Source organism: Triturus cristatus, chromosome 10 (assembly GCF_964204655.1).
Source record: "Triturus cristatus chromosome 10, aTriCri1.1, whole genome shotgun sequence".
Taxonomy (NCBI): Eukaryota; Metazoa; Chordata; class Amphibia; order Caudata; family Salamandridae; genus Triturus; species Triturus cristatus.
Window position 1 is genome coordinate 1,100,619,369 of NC_140593.1, and position 23,878 is coordinate 1,100,643,246.

At 42.2% G+C, this 23,878-nt stretch overlaps 1 long non-coding RNA gene across 2 annotated transcripts in view; it reads left to right on the forward strand.

Moving 5' to 3' along the window:
* LOC146796647 (uncharacterized) overlaps window positions 1-23,878 on the forward strand; it is a 256,000-nt gene that overhangs the window by 180,093 nt on the left and 52,029 nt on the right. Inside the window, exon 3 of one of the 2 annotated variants that reach the window (XR_014969945.1) lies at window positions 17,272-17,389. The exons of the other annotated variant lie outside the window; for it this stretch is intronic. This is a non-coding gene — a long non-coding RNA (uncharacterized LOC146796647). Of the gene's footprint in view, window positions 1-17,271; window positions 17,390-23,878 lie in introns of those variants that run through there. 2 annotated transcript variants of the gene reach the window in all.

Genomic DNA, 23,878 nt, shown 5'->3' on the forward strand with positions numbered 1-23,878 from the left:
TCAAGACATGGCTTCTCAACTGAGCCCAGCAAACTAGCGACTGGACACCCTCATTAGTGATTAGCGGTGTTAGAAATGAGGGTCTTTAGATGGCAATGGTTTGCACCGCTGTCCAAGTAGGGACCCATTTTCCTAGTCAGAGTAAGGGGGATACACTTCTAAAATGACCCATACTCACCCCCTTGGTAGCTTGGCACGAGCAGACAGGTTTATCTCAGAGGCAGTGTCTAAAGCATTTGTGCACACATACAGTAATTCAGTGAAAACACTACAAAGGGACACTATACCAGTTTAGAAAAATATCTAAACCAAACAAGACCAAAATGACAGAAATCCTCAATACAGTAATCAAAATGTACTTCTTAAAAGGTAAAAACAGTTCTGTCCATAGCAAACTATAGATGCAACACTTTCAACACAAAGTACCTTGGATCCATCACAATCATAAACAAAAACAGCCACAGGGAAGGTGAATCGTTGATTCCTTATGCGCAGGGAAGGTGATGCGTTGGTTCCTTACTCCTGGGGAGGTGATGTGTTGGTTCCCTACTGCCACGCAGGGGAGGTGATGTGTTAGTTCCTTACTGAAGGGGAGGTGCTGCATCGGTTCTTACTGAAGGGGAGGTGATGCGTCTGTTTTTTACTGCGGCCCAGTGTCCTTGTAGGCTTGGCACCCCGATGGCCACAGCGATGCATTGGTTTCTCCAGCCACAGTCCCACGATGCGTTGGTTCTTGCAGCCACACAGCAGGGCCTTCGGCAGAATCAGTGCAGTGATCTCAGACTTCAGAGATCGGTGCACGGGATTCGGCGTGCTGTGATTTCTTCAGCCGCAGGCAGATGCTGCATCAGTTTCTTCGGCAATGCATCAGAAACAGGAGCGGATGCGTCATGCTTCTTATAGTTGAGTCTCTTTTCCAGCTCCCAATAGCAGGAAAACCTCCAGAGGCCAAACTTACCAACAGGCGCCTCTTGGTAGGTCAGAACTCCCAGCAAGGAAGTTTGGGGGAGCTGGTGGTGAAGTCTTTGTGTCCCTGAGACTTCAGAACAGGAGGCAAGCTCTATTTCAAGCCCTATGGAGATCATAAAGCAGGATACACAGCAAAGTATTTGTCCTCTCCTTGGCAGAAACAGCTACTGCAGGCCAACCCCAAACAGCACACAGCAAAGGGGCAGTACTTCTTCTTCAGCTTTCCCAGCGTTTCTCCTTTGCAGAGGTTCCTCTTGATTCCAGAAGTATTCTATAGTTCTGGGGTCTGGGCCACAATATTTATACAGCATTTCTCTTTGCTATCTTGTGGCAGAGAGGCTCTGTGTTCAGTCAAAACCAGTTATGTCCTCTCTGGTCCAGCTTCCCGGTAGGAGGTGGAGACCGCATTGTTTAAGGCAGACCAGGCCAATTCAGGTGCAAGGGAATCTTCTCCCACTACTCTAAATGCAACCCTGGTCTTTTCAGCCCAGCCCTGACTCATCCAGGAAAGGCAGGACACACATTAAACCCCCCAGTGACTGTCTGAGAGAAAGCACATTCCCAGCCCGTCACTTTAAAGCCAGACAGTCAATCCACATACCAGCAGAGGCACACAGGTTGGCTGAGCAAGAAAGTACCCACTTTCTAAAAGTTGTATTTTCAAACACACAGTATAAAAATTATCTTTACTTAAAGATGCATTTTTATATTCTGAGTTCAGGCATACTAAACTCTATTTCTCTATCTTGTCCCAATTGGAAGTTATACTTGTAAGATATTGCAAAGTATTCCCCATTCTATCCTATGGGACAGTAGCCTTTCAATAGTGAAAACCGAAATACACTGTATTTCACTATCAGGACTTATCACACACATCAGTACATGCCCCACCTTTCACATACACTGCACCCTGCCCATAGGGGTACCTTGGGCCTACCTTAGGGGTGACACACATGTAAGAAAGGGAAGGTTAGGGCCTGGCAAACGGGTGAACTTGCCAGGTTGTCATGGCAGTAAAAACTGCACACAGACACTGCAGTGGCAGGTCTGAGAACCTTTTGCAAGGCTGCTTGTGTGGGTGGCGCAATCAGTGCTGCAGGCTCACTAGCAGCATTTGATTTACAGGTCCTTGGCACACACAGTGCACTGTACTAGGGACTTAGTACAAAATCAGATAGGCCAATCATGGAAACACCAATTCATAATAACAATTTACACAAAGAGCATATGCACTTTAGCACTGATCAGCAGTGGTAAAGTTCCCATGGTCCTAAAACAAACAAAAACAGAGTCAAAAGCAAGAGGCCAAAAAACTAAAAGTCTGGGGATAAACCCGCTGAAAAAGTCAGATCTAACAAGCAGAATCTTACAAATATTGACTGATTGATTGATTGACCTAGGGGTTCCCATTTACGTCTTGTTTTGTATTCGCAAACAGCCCCAGTAGTACATCTGTAATTCCGCTCAAAGGAGTGTGTTTCCAGGCTTTTCACCAGGCTTTGTTTCCTCTGTGTGTAATTCTATCTGGTGTAGGGAGAATAAAGGCCGCTGTGCAAATGCATATTTTTTCTGCTGGAAAAACATGTTTATCTGTTTATAAAGCTCTTCGCCTACTCCCCACAAAATCTTGGGTTTAACCATTACACTTCGCATCCTAGAAAGACCTCAGCTGGAATAAATATCCATTTTAAGGGTGGGAAAGGCTCAGATAGGATGTTTGGAAAGACCACAAATGTATGTGAATGTGCACATTTCCTAAACTCACAATGTTAACAAAACCTTGATTTGCCCACTTCCCTTCCCATGTGTGGGATTTACTACTGTGGAATTTTCAACATTCTTTAAAAACAAATGTGAACATGTAAAATCACCTATGCCAGCCAGGATTCCTTTGTTTGAATTTCTGGCATACATATATATAGACATTTTGAGCTGTAAATGTACATTTACAATCGAAAATTGCTTTGCAAATTGGACTCCATATTCATAATACTTAAAACAGATGCACCATCTCAGATAACCTACAGCACAGTTAATAACTTTACATGACATTCAGAAAAATGTCTACATTTAAATTCCCCTGATTTAACCTTCAAATACCTGGTTCCCCTAATAATTCATAGCTCAAAATTGGAATTGCACCACTCTACACCCCCCCGCTCCAATGTTGATGGTGATGACTCTCTCGCTAAAACTGTTATGTGTAAATTAGCAATCCTAATTGACCCGGACTTTGCCCCTCTTGTAAGTCCCTAGTATATGGTAACAGTGGTACCCATGGCATGTGTGGTAAAGGGGTCCCCAGGCCTTGCAGCACTGTTTGTACCACCCTGAGTGACCCAAGTAAACTATTGACAGCAGGTCTGCCACTGCAGACTGCAGGAGCAGTGCAAACTGCTCGAACTTGACTTTGCCCTCACTATGTATGGCAAAGTCAATGCACTGTCTTTAATATGCCAGTCACCCCTAAGGAAGGCCATCCAAAGCCCAGGAGGCAGGGTGCATTATATTAAAGGTGTGGACATGTAAGTGCATGCTTATATGTCTCTATAGTGGCCTTTACCATTAAAGGACATTATAAATGATAAACGGTTCATAGGATAACATGGGTTGGCACCAGGGGAAACCTGAAATTGGCAGCTCCATTATGGTACCGCCTAAATATGTCAAGTTTGGTATCAATGATTGAGCCGCCTCACCCCTGACATGAATTGCATGTCAAGGGTGATGTGGCATGCACCCAGGTGGCTATCTTACCAGTTGCCTGCCTGGTTGCCCCAGCTTTCCTGTGCTCTGTCTGCCAAGACAGGATTCTGACCTCCAGCCCGGCAGTGTGAACACTCCCAGGAGTCAGGAACAAAGGCATGAGCAAGAAAGAGGTCCCCCTCAGGATGGCTAGTAAAGTGGCACATCAAGATGGTGAGCTGCAAAGGCTACACCACCTCTGATGTGCATTATGCTGCCTCCCAAAAGAAAAAACAGCCCTCCCCTTGCCCCAGGCACATTTGCTCCTGGACAGGTGGGAAATTAGATAAGCAGGAGGTGTACACCCCAAGAACCCAAGAAGACTAGCCACACCTTTAGTGTGGACTGCCTGGTCTGTACAGCTAAGGAAGACCTGCCATTTTTAAAAGTGGTAAAAAATCATGGGTTCTGGGGAAGAAAGGTGACCTGCACTCACGATGTGGTCACCTCAGGAGCAGATTGGCCAGTGGGCAAAGTAGCCCGTTGGCCACTTGCACCCACATCCCTTGTGCCACTGAATCTGTGATTTAAGGGCTAACCGTGACACCAGAATCTCGGTTTTGTGTCAACCTGCATCGAAGAGGACATATAAGAGACCCGTGTCTGTGACAACAAGATTTGCCCAAACCGAAAGACGGATAATCTGCACCTGTGGCAACACTCCTGGAACTGCCTGATTGAGACTCGTCTTAGGCTAAATCTCAGTTCCCCCAAACAGAGTGACCTCTGTGAGAGCATGAACCATCCTCAGACTCCCATGGGCTAGTGCAGTGGTTCCCAAACTTTTTCCACCCACGGCTCCCTTGCCCTATTGGCCGTTTGCTGCGGCTCCCCAATATGTTACATTCTTTTGGCGGTGGGGGGATGTAAACCCAGCCTTAGGAGTACTTCCATTTTTCATCCTGAAAATAATTGGGATGAAGCCGACAAAGGTATTATAATGATTGATGTGGGGCTCACTCTTTCGAACCAAATGGGGGGAAAGATGGGGGTGGGGGGGAATGAAAAAACGTATTCTCATGGGCACCTTTTGCATGATTGCTAGGTGTAAGAGTGCAGCTATTGTGAGTTTCATCATTTGTGGCGTCAAAGCACATTGGATATGTGTAGAATGGAGTGGTGCATGGCTGCACTTTAACAAACCAGGGGCACTTAGATCCTGCAGAGGGCATAGCAGCCCTTATATTCCTTGGATGCACTGGAAGACCTGGAGTGTGCACTGGGGGCTCTTTGGCATGCACTGGATAGCCCTATGATTGGCAGTGCAAGCCCAGAAATGAGCTTTGGAAGCCCTCTCATATGTGCTCACAGATCTGGAATGCGCATTGTCAGTATTATGGTGTGCATGGCCAGCCATGGAATCTGAAGCAAGCTTCCCCCTGCTGCCTTAGTACTTAATGTTTTGCTTATTGTTGTGCTCCTGTCCTGTTATCAGTGTCCCACCATGCCTTGTTTACTACACTTCACAATAAGCGTTGCTAAATCATTTCCACTGAGTCTACACAGCAAGCAGTTGGGGAGAGTCAAAGATAGACTTCTATATTCATGTGAGCACAGTGCTGCCTGCATCAAGGCTAACTCAGGACCAACAGATGCATGATTGGAGAGGTTAATTTTAATGCAGGAAACTATATTATGAAACAATAAGTAAACTACACCGTATTAATGTACATTTCAATTTACGGTGCTTTTGCAGCCCATTTGTTTTGCATCAGTCTAGTCCGGGAGGCATAATTAAAAAGCATGACTTGTTCGAACAGGACATTCAAAGCAGTGACATATATAAGACAAAAATGTCCTTGGACTATTATGGTGACATTGTGCAAAATCTAACAAGAGGGTTGTTTTGAATCTCACGGTGGCACACATCAGGAGCGAAATGCTGGCTGTGTCTGAGTGCGCAGGACTCATTTGAATATTGAAAGGCAATCACTGTCCTTGCACAACCTCATTGTGCAAAATAGAAAATTGTGAAGGCAAAGACAAAGTACAATCGTCAGTGGCATGTCAGGAAGTGGAGATCAGTGAGTGGGTGGTGGAGCCTACACCCAGAGGGCAGCACATACTACTTGATCCGTGCATTGAGGACATGGATAAAGCAAATAGGAAATGTCATGTTAATGACGAATAGCAGCAGACATAGACAAGTATTGTTCTCAAGCCATAAATTAGAGAAGCAAATGCACATAATTTGCACTATAATCCAGGATTAGTCTTTCCAAACTCTCTATGACCCACAGGTTTTGCACAGCTCTTAGCAGCTGGCACATTTACCAACTGAGATAATTCCCATTATATGTGTAAATCTGAGAACACGGCTAGTGGCCATGAGTTTTCCCCTGCCCACTTGTGCCTGCACTGCTGCACCAGAGAGGGCTCCCCGGCGCTGTGAATCATTATTCTTCAAGGGCGTTGTGTGTAAAAGCAGGTTGTCTGCAAATGTTTAGTTTCGCTTTGAGCGCCGCAGGACGTTTTATTTCCTTCTTAAGTAACACCTCCGACCCGAATCCTGGCTGCCCTGTCTGCCAACTTGCTGTCCTTGGGTATCCCACGTAGGCCCCATCCTACTCCCCTTGAATGGTTCTGCCTGAACTTCCTAATCACGGTGCTGCAGTGCATGCGCGTTTCCGTCCGTTTGTAGGAGTGTTATGCAAGGCTTCCTCCCTCCTTGCTGAGTGGTCCCTGGGAGCAAGGGAATTGTGCACTCGCTAGGCGTGTGGGATTTATTACCTTTCTCCTGAACTCCAGTTTCCCCGCTCCTTTTGAACTGCATTACTGAAAGAATAAACAAAACCGCCACCGATTACAAATCAGTGTCTGAAGCATCCTGCCCTCCACCGCAGGTATTACTCTTATCAGAGGCGCAACTAGAGCCAAATTTCGGGGGGGGGGTGGGGGGGGGGGCTAAGAAAAATTTCGCGGGGGGGGGGCTGAACCTTTTAAGCCATAGGCAGAGTGGAGCTGCAGGGGCTCTTAGAAGGGGTGAAACAACAGCGAGGCCTCATTAACATGCAAATGGTCTTTTAAAGACCTGTGAAGTGCTCGGGTGCGGCTGTGTGTGCGCCGCGAGGCTGTCTCATCCCGGGCTACCACACGCGACGGGGGGGGGGGGGGCTGAAGCCCTGTGAGTCCAATGGGTGTTGCGCGCCTGACTCTTATTGTGTATCAGTCAGTGGTTCTCAAACTGTGAGCTTGGTGCGTATCTGTTTGCGGCGCCCCTGGCTAGTTTTGATGGCGCACCAGGGTGCCGCGGCGCACAGATTGGGAACCACTGGGCTAGTGGTACTAGTATCCGGTAAACTGCAGGTAAAACAACACTCCGGATCCAAAGAACTGCTGACCATCGGACCCTCGAGGGATCGCCCAGATCCAGATGGTCTAGTATACTGTGGGAACGGTCTGCCTGCCTTCCATGAAGTTACAGGCATCTACCGTGTTCCCCAGGACCACCGGATGTGGAACTAACCATTTGCTCTGCTTATTGCTGCCAAGGCTTTTTGGTCTCCAGTCCGGTAACCAACCCTTGCACTCGATGCTGTACCTAGAGGGGACTCCATCTAACTTTTGTCTAACATCAGCAGTGACTCTGTTGTTGTGGTTTTGCATCTTGTTCCCTGCAGCACTGTGTAAGCGGAAAAATCAGCTCTACCGCAGATCCAGTTCAGCACTAGGGATAGCCAGGACAACTCTGCACCCGGGTTCCATGGGCCAGGTAAAATTGAACTGACTGTGGTGACGTCGTCCTGGGACCCACATCACTTTTACCGTTCATGAGTTCCATTCAACTCGACCTGCAAGTGACCGATTGTTACTAGTGGTTTTTAACCGTTGACAGCAATGATAAAGTTTCATTGTATTATTTTGCACTGGTTTTCTATTGCTTCTAAAATCCATAACTCTGGTTATATGTATCTGATCCCGTTCGTTTTGGTGTCTAAATTAAGATAAAAATCTGCCTTATTTTTATAAATTGCTGTTGGATTTCTTTCGAGAGGTCTCATTTACTTATCATTCCTGATGGTACTCTGAAATTCTTAACACATGTTCTTTTAACAAAGCCTGACTATTCTTTGCCACTCTACCAGGATTGAGCTACGGAGTTATTAGTGTGAATCTAAGGACTCTCCTTGGGGTTTGTTATAATATTGCATGGTGAAGCCTAACCAGCATCACCACACAATACACCACCTTCCTACACTAGTGACAAAAGTTATTGTTGGCATGGGGCCCTGAAACATCAATCAGTGCAGTTTGTATTGACCTGGACCTGAAGGCTAGAAACAGAGTGGCTACTTACTTGCTTTAAGTTGAATGTATTCTTTCTACAGTGTTACATTTTTATCTTATGGTTAATTAAGTGTGCTAAGAAAACGTGATAAGTAGTTGATGGCCCTAGTTCAATCAGCTGGATGAAAAGCAAGCCCTTGTCAAAATTCTTTATTCTCCTCCTGCTAAATTGTTAGGTGACCAGTAAAATGCCTCCTTGAATAGATTCGATTTCATAAGTTTTCTAAAACTAAGGAGGTTGGAGTTTGTACTCCAATTAGTGTTGGAAGAGTTCATGTAAACATCATTTGTGGATGTTAATTGTTTAAATGCCTTGGCACATTAAAGCCAGACTTGTTGACTTTGCCTATGCTTGTTTTATAATGCTTCAGATTTCCACCCTGCATAACACCATGTTTCCGACATCGGACAGGAATCACTGTGCAGAGAATTTAATCATGTGACCCCGGAAACATCTTTTTAACCTAGAGCCTGATTTTTCAGTGCTATCCCCTTACACGGTAGCCGTCTCAAAATGCTTCTTTCAGCTGTGTAGGATTAGCGTGATACCTAAGAAGTAAATGTTAGCATTAGCATGATAGTGAAGAAATAAATTGTGTAAAACTATTGATTGCCACAGTATTACAGAACCAAGGGGCATATTATCAAGAAACGGCGTTACAATTATCGCCGCTTTAGTGTCCACATGGGCTTCTATTGGAATTCTCAAGGGCATATTATCAAGCCCATTATCACTGCTTTAGCTGCAGTTTTCTGCCGCTAAAGCGGCGATAATTGTAACGCCGTGCTTGATAATATGCCCCCAAGTTTTCTTTTTTTCTGGTATTACGTCTCTATTGCAGCACAGGGCACTTCATAATCCTGTCGAGGCTCACCAGCTTTTGTTACCTCATATGGGATATGTAGGTAGGACACGGGTGCTGACTGGCACAACTGAAAGTAAATTTAACTGATAATATAGAGGTGGGCGAGCCAACAAATTTATATGGAAGTGATGAGCCAGAGCCGAGTTAAGCGTCTGACTTGGATCTTAGAGCCCAAGCACAAGCCAAACCCCGAAAATAATAAATTATGATAAAGCCTCTTCAAAGTAAAAACAAAGTGTATTTCTTTAACATGTGGAAGCTTTGACACTAATAGGGCACACTATAGCACTGCAAAGTACTTCTAAAAGTGTTATTTTTGCACAACCGTAAGTTTGAACTCACATATTTGAAAGTGCTTTAATATGCGATTATGAAGAAAAAATAGTTTTAGTGACTCAAATCATTTGTCGGATAACACAATTTAAGTGGGGAAGCCTCGATGAATTTTCTTGTTTCACATTGTACAAATAAGCCACTAAATGGGTATGTATTGAATAGGACACGTTACAACGCATGCATTTACAACGCATGCCATTTCAACACATTTTTTACAATTCAAAATCCATTACATCGCCTGTCATTATGACGTATAATCTAGTACAACGCAAATTGCTATTCTAATTCTCCGGGGCGTTACTTAGAGGAATGCTTTGTAATGACATGCGTTGTAATGGATTTCCTGTTGTAAAAATTGCGTTGTAATGCCACGCGAACTTGACCTGAAGGTTATTGAAGCTCTTTACATGAGCAACAGTTAGATCACATAGGCGTGGGGAGATTAAGGGCCTTATTATGGATTTGGTGGTGTGGCAAAGGGCCACTATGCCAGCGCCCCGCTGCCAAATCACCAAAGACATTTTGAGACTGCCCGCCGGATTCCGACTGGAATCTAGGTTGGGCGGTCCTGGGGCGGCTGGTCTACAGGGGTGCAGTGCTAAGGCTCAAGGCACCGCAATGCGAACGCCATTGCACGTTCCTGCAGGGCATGGACTATCAAATCCATGCCCTGCAGGAAGTGGGGTGCATGCATACAGGGGGGCCCAGCATGCATTCACTGGCACAGAGAGGGCCCCCTTTGTTTCCTCACTATCACACTTCTCATGGCGGGCTCACCGCCATGAAAACTGTGGCGGTGAGGAAACTGCTAATATGCTTAACTATGCCGCAGTGGCACCACCAGCATGTTAGGGTTCTCTGACCGCTGCAAGACCACCAGGGATTGTGGATCCCTGGCAGCAGAAGTGGTCCCATGGCGGTCTGACCAACATACTTGCATTGGAAAAGCCCAACTCATAATAAGGCCCTAAGAGATTTGTACAGAATCACAGGCTGTGGAGCCGAGTGAGCCGGCACCGAGACTCAAACCTGTTCCCAGGGCACAAGTCCTAAAAAAAGAAGTGGGGGGATGCTGACGTCACGACAGGAAGTGACATCACGAAAGGTAGCTTGCACCATCACACTCATTGCCTCCCCTCGCTAACACCTTAGATGCGATTGCATCAGAGAAGCCAGCGCGTGAGCAGCGTTCTGAATGAGCTCCGATCTTGTCCCAGAGAGGCCAAAGAGTGAATGTGTGGCTCCATTTGCTCCAGTTATCGAGCTCCCGGTAAAATAAGTGGGGGGATGCCGTCCACCCGCGTGGTACCCCGACTCGAGCTCTGCCTGTTCCCTTCTTTCACAGTCAGCAGCTCTGACCACAAGGTCGCATCGTAGGTAGAGGATGGAAGGCAGTATTCGCCCGAAAGCTCGGCTCGTTATGGGCTTGAGGCTCCAACAGAACCTCCAACTAAGCCAGAGCCTGGTTTCAAGCTCTAGCCTGGCTCGAGCTTTCAGTGGTTCGTCCACCTCTAGGATAGTATTGATCTTGAAAGTTTTTTTATGTAAAAAAAACAGTAATAAAAACTCTGGGGCATATTAACAAGGGCTTTATCTCCGCTTTTTTGGCTTTAGAAGCCAAAGAAGCGGAGATAAAAATATCGCCCTATCAACAACAGGGTGCTAACTTGCAAAATCGCATGTTAGCACCCTTTTTCACTACGCTTCCCTTTGCATCTCAAATGAGAAAGTGGGCGTTCCAGACAATAGAAGAAATGTTGCTAAGCGACATTTCTCCTATTATCAAGTTTCACGCTAACCCTGTTAGAGACAAAAAAAGGCAGCGCTAACCACGGTTAACGCTGCTTTTTTACGTCTGCTAATTTTCAGATTTAGCCATGTAATCCAATGGGAGGTGGATTACAGGGCTAAATCCACCATGGGCTATCAACAAGGATATCCCTATCCTTGTAGTTTTATCGCTGCATTGCCAGCGATAACTTCCCAAAATGCTGCTATCGCTGGATTTTTTATCGCCGAGGTGGTTAGCGTTGTTAATATCATCCAGTGATAGCGGGCGTTTAAAAAATTAACGCTAAGCACCCTTAGCGTTAATTATCCCTGTTCCTTGTTAATATGCCCCTCTGTTTCACAAACACTTGACCAAATCCAGTCCTTTTCTGTTATTAGCCATGTGCTTAGCTTCTCGTCCCCCCCCCCCTCACCCACCACAACCCCTCCCCTCCTCTCCCTCACCCGAGGAGATGATGGGAGCGTAACTGGAAACATGACAGTTCGACTTCACAGGGGATCTGACCATCCTGTTCCCAAAGCAATAAACTCGTATTTAAGTGGCTCAGCCTTGGTGACAGGCAGCATCAGATCGCTTCAGAGGCCCGGGGCGGGAACAGTCGCATTTAATAGACACGGACATGTGATAAAAAGATACCGCAAAAACTGTGTTATGATGTGCCGAATCTGCGTCGCCCAGGAGCACACACTGCGAACATTCTTGTCAACGAGCTGGCGGTTTCCTCACAGCTTCAGTTACTCACCGCCTTAAGCACCAACCAGTGTGTAATGTTTTATTTTTACTACGTTCCACAAAAATGTGGCGTTTTCTAGCTATGAAAGCTAATATTTAATGATCGACTTTCTGTGTTCCGTCACCACGGCGGCGCCCTCCTCATCCGGTCACCTTTCCTGTAAGCAATCCTCGGTTCCTTTGTTCTTTTATTTTCTTTTACAGCGGCACGGGAAATTAAAACGCTGTTTTCAGCAAATATATTTTACGAGGATTATTTTCACTTGAACAGAAACGTGCGCAGTGCAGAAAGACTGAGTATGAATGGAGACTGATCCTACATTTTTCTTTCTAATAATGAGTGTTGCACTTTTAAAGAACCCCATTAAGATTGCACATCGGAAACCAATCAAGAGTGCTAATAAGGCTTTCATAATTATTCGTTTTTTGTAGCGCTTACTCCCACTGAGTTAATGACAATTTAATGGTGCTCCAGGTGAGACCCTGGAAGGATGGAAGCCTTAGATGGCATTGCGACGACTGACATCCACTCACAGGGGTGGCCCTGCCCTCATCATGGCACAGGCTAACCCTGTGCTGACTCCAGTGTCTTTTTTGTCGCTATTGATAGCTGACGTCCTTTTCATTGTGGAGTTGGCACTGCTACTTGGTACAGTCACAAAAAGGGCCCCTGGGTTTATGGTATTTTTATTTTTTAACATTTCCGTCTGCATTTATTCATATTTATTATTTGGCCATATTATTGGTATTTATCCATATTTGTTTTGTGTTTTGAGAATAAATGGAGCTGTAAAATTGGATATTTCCATGTTTATTTACTCTTGGATGTGCACGCATACTTGGAGGCATGTCACGTTTTAGCAAATTAAGCTGCCACGTATAACAACACACTAAATTCACAGGTACATATTAGCATTATACTACAAATATATGTTAACATATGCCTGTATTTAAAGAAATCTCATCCTATTTCTATATGTTTTGTTAACTCTCCATGCTGTCTATCTGCTCAGCTGTTGCCTGGAATTCATGAAACGCTGCCTGGAGAGTCAAGCCCAAGAAACACAGGCGCAGATTAACAAGGGCTTTATCTCCGCTTTTTTGGCTTTAAAAGCCAAAGAAGCGGAGATAAAAATATCGCCCTATCAACAACAGTGCGCTAACATGCAAAATCGCATGTTAGCACCCTTTTTCACTAGCTTCCCTTTGCATCTCTAATGAGATGCAAAGTGGGCGTTCCAGAGCAAAATAATAGGAGAAATGTCGCTAAGCGACATTTCTCCTATTATCAAACTTCACGCTAACCCTGTTAGAGACAAAAAAAGCAGCACTAACCATGGTTAACGCTGCTTTTTTACGTCTGCTAATTTGCTAAATCCACCATGGGCTATCAACAAGGATATCCCTATCCTTGCAGTTTTATCGCTGCATTACCAGCGATAACCTCCCAAAATGCCGCTATCACTGGATTTTTCATCGACTAGGTGGTTAGCGTTGTTAATAACGCGATAACCAGGCATTATTATCCAGCGTTAGCGGGTGTTAAAAAAATTAACGCTAAGCGCCCTTAGCATTAATTTTCCCTGTTCCTTGTTAATATGCCCCACAATTTTCAGTATTTTTCGGCTTCTAAAAATAAACGTTTTCTGTCCACAAACAGATGAGGCATATATATGCATTTAGTTACACTCAAACATAAACGCATACAAAAAGTCATAGGATCCTTCCACCCACGACTTCCATTCCGATGCTGGCAGCACTGCAGGTGGTCTTCCGGTCCACGTGAAAGTAAGCCCTGTATTTTCAGGAACAGTTCAGCAAGAAAGATGGATGAGGAGCTTCACCTACCGGATCCCTTCCTCCTCTGCTCATGATAGTCAGTCTCAAGCATAAGGAAGAAGGCATCTGGAGGAGGCTTTAGCTTTGTAAGGGTGAGTAAATACACGTTTCTTCTTACAGCGAAATCTGACAGCTATTTTGATCCGCAGACTGCATGTCGGTGGAAGGTGGGGGCTTGGTTGGCCATCCTTGCCCATCAGGGCAGATGTGCAAGTCATTAATTAGCTAATCTGTTGACCTAGCTTCACTCGTGTTAGGTACTGACTGCATGAGTGAAGGCTGGAATGAGGTTGGAACCCAGACACTAACAGATCAAGCATCACTGGCCACAGGAACTGGCTTCAGATGGCACAGGTACACTGGTTAGGATAAAAAGCTACCCTAGGGCATGGATTTATTTTTTCAGAAAAAAATATATTTGCAAATTAGCCTTGTAGAACATAAGCAAATCTTAGAATTTGAACTAGAAATGGCATTTTGCTTGGGCGTTAAAGCTTCATATCTCCTTTATACTTTTTTAAGAACATTGCATTGTTGGTTATGTGAATGGAAAAGGAGAAATGCATAACTGAAAAAATAAAACAAGGAGGCGTGTTTTATTCAGTCTTTAAACCTCAATTAAATGCGTAATTTTCCAAACCCTTGAGATAGAACATGCATCAGCTAACGCAACACTCCTCACACTTATTCCAGTAATTAGGATGGGCTCAATATACAACGCCGGAGTTGCAAAATCAATAAATGTACCAATATAGGTTGTGTTCCTAAATTTGGAGAATGTTTCTCACTTTTATGTGATTCTCAAAGAATTTCAGGCGTAGACCTGGAAATGTACAAGAATCATAGATTTCCAGGAGTATGGCAGCTTTACAAAATTTACTGTAAATGGACATCTGAATATGTAAACATTTTTGACACTTACACCCTCAGGAAAAGCTCCTGGCCCTCCTCATCTACCAAACACCACGGTATTGGTAATTCCATTTGTGGAAGTAATGGCAACATTTTGATGCAGATTTCACAATGAAGGAAAAGGTGTTTTTTTATGGCAATTCCATTCACTAAGAAAAACTCTGTAAATGGTAAATTTGCAGAAAGCAAATGGTGCAAAAAAATTCTCATCTTGAACTCAAAAGCTTTTCAAAAGATACATTTGCAGAGAAAAATTCTGCATACATTTTCTAATTCACTTAGATTTGCCTTGGGTGAAATGAGGGTCAGGCGAAATTTCAATTATGCGGACATAATCTTGTGTAATTTCATGTTCCACATGTTACTCAAAATTCCGGAAATCAAGCAAATATGACACGTTGAGTCATTTAGCACAAGCATACAAGAACAATGCTAACAACCAGAAAGTGACCATCTGCTGTATGCAGTGCTTGTTTGCGCTATTTGTAGCAAGAAATGCATCCTTATGTACAAAACTGATGCCAGGATGCATTGCTCACCAAACAATTAGCACAAAAGGTCGCTTTTGCTTTTCATGTAACTACGCATAGTTTCACATAATTTTTCCAAAATGTCACAAATTGCGCAAAAGAAAATGGTGCCTACTTTGTACACTAACACACAGCGCTGTGACAATTATCCAACAATATTGAAAAAGACTCGGCAAAGGTAAACCATAAACTTTACAACCTTCAACAAGGTTCGAAATCAGAAATTTTGCAAAATTTGCTCTTGAGAAAGGTTTGCATACTCTATATATGGATCAATAACAGCATGCGTGTGGCTCGTTTCTGTTTTGTTGCTTCCCATGAATGTAATGTTTCCTGGGCTGACATTGTGCTGCAGTTTATGTAGCAGTTAAAGAAGGGGTCAACCCAAAATCACTGGGACCTGGGTATAGGACAGTATAAGCAAAACTGGTCCCAGCACAAAACAAACCATACAAAATAAGCATCAATAAACACTTAGACAAGGGGGCGTGGCTTCGGCGTCTTCGGAGATGGCCGCCGATTTCGGGAGCTCCGTGGTGCCGTGACACAGTGCACCCTATCCAGGTTATTTCTACCCCTTTTTGGAGCGCGGAAAGTACATTTATCGACGTCGGAAGTGTCTCCTGACGCAATGCAATATCTTTCCCACCGTTTGGTGAGCTTCTGACAGTTTTTTCTTCTCAAAACGGCCGAAATGCACTCGCGGCCGCCATTTTGTTTTCATTTTGTTTTAATTTTTCAGGCATTTTTCATATTCCTTGCTATTCTACCTCAGAGGATGCGTATTTTCGCCTGAAATGACTGCATACTCAGAAACCTTCTATTTTTCTATGTCCTCATTGATTTCCTGTGTGAAGAGGCGCTTGGGTCTTCAGTTTTGAGCATTACAGCTGCGTTATTATTTACTTCAAGTTATGTGGCTTCACGTTTGGTTCTAGCTTTGGGGGTCAAAAACCGATTGTCAAGGATCCATATTTCTACCAGCCTACTTTGTGTAACAAGACTCTCCGGGTCAGAATCTTTTGGAACCGTCGCCAGCATTTCTGCGTCTAGAGTGGTACTGTGTTTGTTCTTAATTTGGAAACTTTCTACAGTGACTTTTTTCTCTGGAGCTTTGTTGAGAATCTCCCTCTTTCAATTCTACACTATGGCGACATCTCGGAGCAACCGTAAAGAAGTGCCGCAATCCGCTGGTGCCCCTTTAGAGGACTTCAATCCGTTCACTATTTTACAAGAAAATACAGACGAAGCTCTTAGTGATTCTATGCCCATAAAAGGCTCCTCTTCTTCTACGACTCGTTTAGGCTCCAAGCAGGGATCTAAAATTCCGTCTTCAGCTCCCTTCATGCCTAGAAAAAGAGGGAAAGCGAATCCTCCATCTCCCACTAACTCCGCTACACCTCTTTCAATGGAACTTCTTCTTGAGGAGATTCGTGCCCTCAAACCATATATGGAGGAAACCAACACCCGTTTGCTGAGCTTAGAGGATAACTGGTCTCACACTGTGCAGCGGGTTGATGTTCTGGAGAAACGTGTTGACTCTGTTCAGGAGTTCGCTGACAAGGTTCCTCTTATCCATAAAGATGTTGAACGTCTTCAGCAACAGGTTGAACAGTTGGAAAATCGAAATAGGCGTAATAACTTACGCATTTATGGCTTGGCTGAAGGTCTTGAAGGGTCTAACGCCATATCCTATTTTCAGTCATTTCTTCCGAATCTTCTTGGTCTTCCGGAATCTCCTCCATTAAATATCCAGCGTGCACATCGTTTGGGCCAGAGTCCCCGTTCTTCATCTTCATCCACAAAGCCCAGAGGAGTAATTTTGTATTTTCTGGAATATACAGATCTGCTTAAGGTCTTACAGGCAGCCAAACAAAGAGGAAAAATTTCCTGGAACGGTTCCAATCTTTACTTCGCTCAGGACTATGCCAAAATAACTGCTGACCGTCGAAAAAGGTTTTTAGATATGAGACCAGCTCTACGCAGTTTGAACGCACGTTATGGCTTATTCCACCCCTGCCTTTTTAAAGTGACTTACAACAACAGAACCACCAACTATGAAGACCCAGCTGTCCTGCAACAATTTTTGGACTCTTGTAAAGGAATTTCTATGGATATCTCTAAACCATGATATGTCGTGTAGTGCCTGTGGCGTATTTACCATAATTGTGCAATTCGTGTGTGTCAGTCATATTTGTAAGTTTTTGGTGTCATTATCATTTCTCACATTAAGTGTTATCTTATTTTATCTCTTTTTTCCCAGGTCGTGGTTTCCGTACTCCCCTACTTAATGTTCTTCGTTTCGCCTGGATGGTGTTCTTCTGTGTATTTCACGTTCTGTGACCTCCCATCTGTCGTGTGGCCTTCCCCATATGGCTCCACCTACCCCGTTTTTCTTGTTCTTTTGTGGTATGTTTTTCTGTTATTGTACTGTTTTATCAATTGATAGCTTTAATTTGTCCTTCTGTCCCTTTTTTCTTTCTCTCCTTCCTTATCTTTTCCTCATTCTTTTGTTCTTATATATTTCTGGTTTTTACTTTATATTTCTCACTTATCTAAAACTTTTCTTTTATCCTCATTTTCATTTTCCTATATTGTTTCTTGATCTTTTCAGTTTCTCACTGCTGTTTTTTCATTATAAGAAATTGTCCTCATGTTTTGCTGTGCCCTTTGATTGCCTCTGCCTTTATGCACAATATTTTCCTTTACGAACAGTTTTAAAAATGTTTAAATAAGTTCTAACATGTCGTTGAATATTATATCTTGGAATGTTAAAGGTTTGGGTTCTCCTATCAAACGTCAACGAGTTTTGTCTCATATTGCAAACTTAAAAGGAGATATTGCTCTTTTACAAGAAATTCATATACCAGACTCTGAAATAACTAAATTGAGACGATGTTGGGTGGGCCATGTTTTCGCATCACCAGGTTCCGGAAAACGCAATGGCGTTGCTATTCTCTGTCACAAACGCTTAGATGTTCAACTCATAAGTCAAGATAATGATTCTGAGGGTAGATGGGTGGTGATCTCCTTACTAATTAACAAGATTCCCCTTACTATTTTTAATGTTTATGCTCCCACTTCGCCGGATAAGTTGTTTTGGCCTCAAATTCTCTCCCGTTTAATGCAATGTACTGATGACTACTTAATTTTTTGGGGGGATTGCAATATGATTGTGGATCCCTTTATTGGCAGGAATTCCGGCTCCAGATTTGTCCCGTCTTTTATGCATTCTCAATTCATGTCCACTATTTCTCAAAGAGCCCTTGTAGACTCTTGGAGACTTTGCCATCCCACACTGCAAGAGTATACTTATTATTCACCAGCTCACTCCTCCCAATCCCGATTAGATTACCTTTTTATTTCTAAGGCCCTACTTCAGCACATTTCTCATTCGGACATAGGTTCTATTCTACTCTCAGATCATGCCCCAGTTTCCTTGAGTTTAGATTTACTTCCTCCCATTAAGGGTACTAGACGCTGGAGATTCAATAACTCTCTTCTTTTAGATCCTACGTTCACACCAGCCTTTCTCGAATTCGCTTCCTTATTCTTTGAGGAAAATGAATCCCCTCAGTTATCCCCTCAACTTGTATGGGATTCCTTTAAAGCTGCTTCTAGAGATTTTGTTATATCCTTTGTTGCCCGAAAACGACGTGCAGCTTCTCTTTCCTCTCATGCACTCACTTTACAAATTAAAAAACTGGAACATCTTTATTATTTTTCGAAAAGTCAATCTACCTTGAAAGAATTAATTAGTGCTAAACTCTCTTTTAATAAGCTTTCTACTGACTCTGCAAATTTATATTTACTCAAGTCTAGTGCTAAATTTTATAGTGTGCAGAACAAATCTGGCAATCTTCTTGCTAAATATCTCAAGATAAAAAAGGAACGTACTAAAATTGATTCTATCGTATCCTCTACCAATGCCGTGCTTCATACAGATGAAGACATTCTTTCGGAGTTTTCTAACTTTTATAAATCCCTTTATACTCCTGAATCTACTCCTCTCTTATCTGACATCGATCAGTATTTAGCTTCTATACCTCCGCCTCCTTCTTTAGATGTAGACTTCTCTTCTTTAGAGTCTGATATCCAGACTAAAGATATTTTTACTGCTATCCAGTCACTTAAAAAAGGGAAAGCTCCAGGTCCTGATGGTTTTACCATAGAATTTTATAGCCATTTTTCCAAATTACTTATCCCTAAATTACTTAATTTGTTCTTGTTTTTTATATCTTCCCGAAAATCTGAAGGTTCTTTTCAAGAGGCTTTGATTTGTCTTCTTCCAAAAGAGGGTAAAGACCATGCACTATGTAAAAACTACAGGCCTATTTCTTTAATCAATCTGGACTATAAAATTTTTGCAAAGATTCTTGCGCTCCGTTTGGATAATATTTTACCTCATTTAATTGGCAGAGAACAATGTGGTTTCATTAAAGGTCGTCATCTCTCAGATAATACTCGCCTCTTTTTCAATGTTCTTAGTAAATCTCACTCCCATAAATCTTCGTTAGCAGCTGTAGCTTTGGATGCTGAAAAAGCTTTCGACAGGGTTAATTGGCAGTTTATGTTTTCGACTCTTACTTGGTTTGGTTTTGGCCCTAGATTTCTTTCTTATATTTCTCTTCTTTACTCTTTTCCGAGGTCGTTTATTTTAGCTAATGGTCTTGTTTCTCCTTCTTTCCCACTTCCCACTTCCCAAGGTTGTGCCCTTTCTCCTCTTTTATTTATTCTGACTCTAGAACCCTTTTTATCTAAAATCCGGTTGAATGACAGTATTACTGGTTTCCCGTATGGTGATAAACACTTAAAACTTTCAGAATATGCTGATGATATTCTTTTATTTCTATCTAATCCTCAGACCTCTCTACCGGCTTTTCTTTCAGAAGTTTCTTCTTTTTCTTCTGTTTCAGGATACAAACTTAATGTGGATAAATGTGAAATTCTTCCATTAAATAAATATTGTTTCCATGCTGATTTTGTATCTTCTTCTTTCCACTGGAGCCCTACCAAAATTAAATACTTTGGTTTATGGTTCACCCCTTCTATTAAAGAAACTGTATCGCTTAATCTTAAGAACCTCCAGTCCACTTTAATTAGCTCCACAACACGATGGCATCCCTTATTTTTATCTTGGTGGGGTAGATTAGATTCTGTAAAGATGATGTTGGTTCCTATCATCCTATTTTTCTTATCTAATCTGCCTGTTAACATCCCTAAATCTTGTTACAAACAAATATATACTATTTTATCAAAATTTTTGTGGCAGAACAAAAAATCTAGGATGTCTTTTTCCAAATTTAAAAATCCTAAAAACCTGGGTGGGGTTAATTTCCCTGATTTTGCATTATATCATACTTCCTTCTTTCTTAAAAATTCCTCTTCATTATTATCTCAAAATACGACTGATTTGTTATCATTACCTCTGTGGGTAGATATTGAAGCCTCTTTCATTTACCCTTTCTCATTTGATGACTTTTTATCTATATCGAATACTCCCCAGAAGTTCTCCCTTCCCATTCTTAAACATACTCGTAAAACTCTTCATCCTGTTAAGCTAGACGGTTTAGATGACCGTACTCATTTCTTGCAATCACCGATTTGGTATAATACTCGTATTAAGATCAATAATCGCACTCTTTTTTGGAAATAATGGTTCAATCTTGGTCTTAAATGGACTCATCAACTTTTCACAGGGGATACTTGCATACCTTTTCCTATACTGCAACGGAGCGTCCTTCTTCCCTCCTCATTTTATTCTAAGTATAAATTATTGACTTTAGCTGCCCAAAGTTCTTATGATAAACTCGCGACTCCCTCCTCACAGACCATTTCTTCTCCTGTTACGATTTCATTCTTGAAATCGAACCCCTCAGCTTCTCAAATTTACAATAAATTGAGACACATTGGTCAAACTCGGGACAAATCTGCAGTTGAAACTAATTGGGAATCCGATTTAAACACTTCCTTTTCCACGTCAATATGGGATAACATTTGGACTAAGATAAGGAAATCTTCTAGGGCGGCAAATACTACACAAACATTATTTTTCATATATAATAGACTTTTAATTACTCCAGCCAAATTACATCAGATTAATCCTCTCTCTCCCTCCACTTGTTGGTCATGTCCAGCCCCTGTTGCAGACCTTAATCATATGTTGTTTACTTGCCCGGTTATTTATCAATTTTGGATTAAAGTTTGGCAGCAAATTAACAAAATATTTCACACGCATATCCCCTTTTCCTTTTCTCATATTTTTCTAGGTAGTGCTGCGGAAGTTTGGTCTTCATCCACTTCCCTTAATCCCCTCATTATTGACTTACTCATTGCTGTTGCCTTTCAACAAATCACTAAGTCCTGGAAAAATGCTTCTAATGTCTCTTTTCAGGCCTGGTGGTATGGTGTTTGCTATAATCATAGGTTAGATAGAGCTTATGTTTACCCGATCACTTTGGCTATTAAACGTGATCTTTTGTGGCTTCCTGTTACCAATTTTTTAGATTTATCTGCTCAATCATTACCTTCTCATGTTCCAGCCATAGAAGAAGTTTCCAAACCTCCTTAAATTAAGGTTATTTAGATTAAGGTATCTTAAATATTATTCTATTTTATATATGCTCTCAGTATATAGGTGAATTTGTGGCAGTGGGTTCACTATGATGTGCCTTGTTTTATATTGTGTATAATACCTTTTTTTTTATGGTATTATTATAGGATATACCTATAATTTCCTCTTTCTCTCCCTCTCCCCCTTCTTCCCCTCTTTCTTCATTTCCTCTTTCTTTATTATATATAATCTATTTTCTATTTGTATTGCTTCTATATACTGTGCTGTATTATTGATTGTAACTTCTGCTTATGTTTAATAAAAATTTCTTTAAAACTTAAAAATAAACACTTAGACAAAAAACTGAAGAAAGTTCACGTGTTGTTTTAATCACACTGAACTAAAGTAAGCATGTAATTAACTCAATTATTTAGACACACATCTTTTCAACAGATAATGAATGTGCCCCGAAAGGGAAGGAAAGGAGGGGGGGGGGGGGGTCAGTGATTGAGTGTGGAATTTAAGGGAAAAGTGAAAACAATAGTATATCCACTTAATAACAATCAAATTGGTCGGCATTATTTAATCAATGCCACATGTTACACGTAGATCCAATCATAAGATGCAATGTAAACAAATTCGGGAAGCGCCATGTATAATGAAAATCACAGTGCACCATGTACTGGTGATGATACTGGCAGTAATGTTGTGTCGACGTTTCGACCCCTTGATTCGTGTAGGTGTTCACATTTTGTAAGGTCCTAGTGTTATTAAGTGGATATGCTATTGTTTTCACTTTTCCCTTAAATTCCACACTCAATCACTGACCCCCCCTCCTTTCCTTCCCTTTCGGGGCACATTCAGTATCTGTTGAAAAGATGTGTGTCTAAATAATTGAGTTAATTACATGCTTACTTTAGTTCAGTGTGATTAAAACAACACGTGAACTTTCTTCAGTTTTTTGTCTAAGTGTTTATTGATGCTTATTTTGTATGGTTTGTTTTGTGCTGGGACCAGTTTTGCTTATACTGCAGTTTATGTAGCAACAACAGTTATGAAAATCTATTTTTTCAGGACTGTACATTCTAAATGTGTGTCAGATGAACTAGAATTACGTCACCAACAAGACCTTTCAGCACTAAAAATGTGCCTCAAATTGTTTTTTTTAACCTCTCTTATAAGATGTTTCAGTATTGAAAATATGGAACAAATACGATTGGTGAAGCAAAGAAAAAACAGCCAGAGCAACATGACTGACTTCACTGTGAGACAAAACAGCATCTGATGGGGAACACAATGAGTAGAACAGAGCATGCAGCAACATTGAACACAACAAACACCACGTAAAAAACGTTCCATGGTAAAACTACACATTCCTTAAAGCAATCATTGACAAAGCTTAACAAGCATTAGCAAAGCCAATAGGTCTGGCGTTGATTGCCATCCTTTCGGCTTTGTCACTGGTTATTTTGATTTATTATAATTTTTGCACATATTTATTGTTAAGGAAGCAGCCAGAGCCTGGTCAATCCAAAAAAATAAAACATTGGCTAAAAGCAAAAAGTTTTTGGGTCTCCAAAAGCACACTGGCATAGTAGTCCATGGCACTAAAGGGAACTACTTTGTCTGTGGATTTGCTCCTTGTGAAAGGGAAGAATGCCGTCAATCACAGTGAAGTTAAGCAAATCCTGAAGTGGGCTGACCCACTGTTCAATACGTTATGCTGTAATGGGAAGAAGAAAAATGCGAATTACACGATAACGGAAAAGTGAATGAATAAGGCTGACCGAAAGACTCTATAAGTACATTATGCATATTTTTTTACTAGCAGCCAATGTTTTTGGCTAATACCAGGCCCAAAAAATTGCATAGCAAACACTTTTCCCATTTTATGTATGGATTATGTAGGTTTGCCTTAAATTTAACTAATGTCCCATAAATTTAGCTAAACCTATACTGGACTTCATTTCCACATTCCTGATTAAGGAGGGACCCATTCTTGCAGCCACATGCCCTTTACATGAAGACACATGCTGTCTTGGAGCATTGTTTTATACAGTGCTAAATTTGAGCCAACGCAGCACAGGTCAGATTCGGCCCAACAACAGTACAGAAACAGCACTCATCAACTTCACAGACAATATCTGCATTATCCTTGACAAAAGAGACATTCCCGCTCTCATTCTCCCGGACCAGTCGGCAGCATCTTGCATGATCTCACACCCCCTCCTCATCAGGTAATTGCACAAGATTTTTTTCCCAGGACCCACTCTCTGCATGATCTGCAACTTCTTAACAGACAGAACACAAGCTGTCA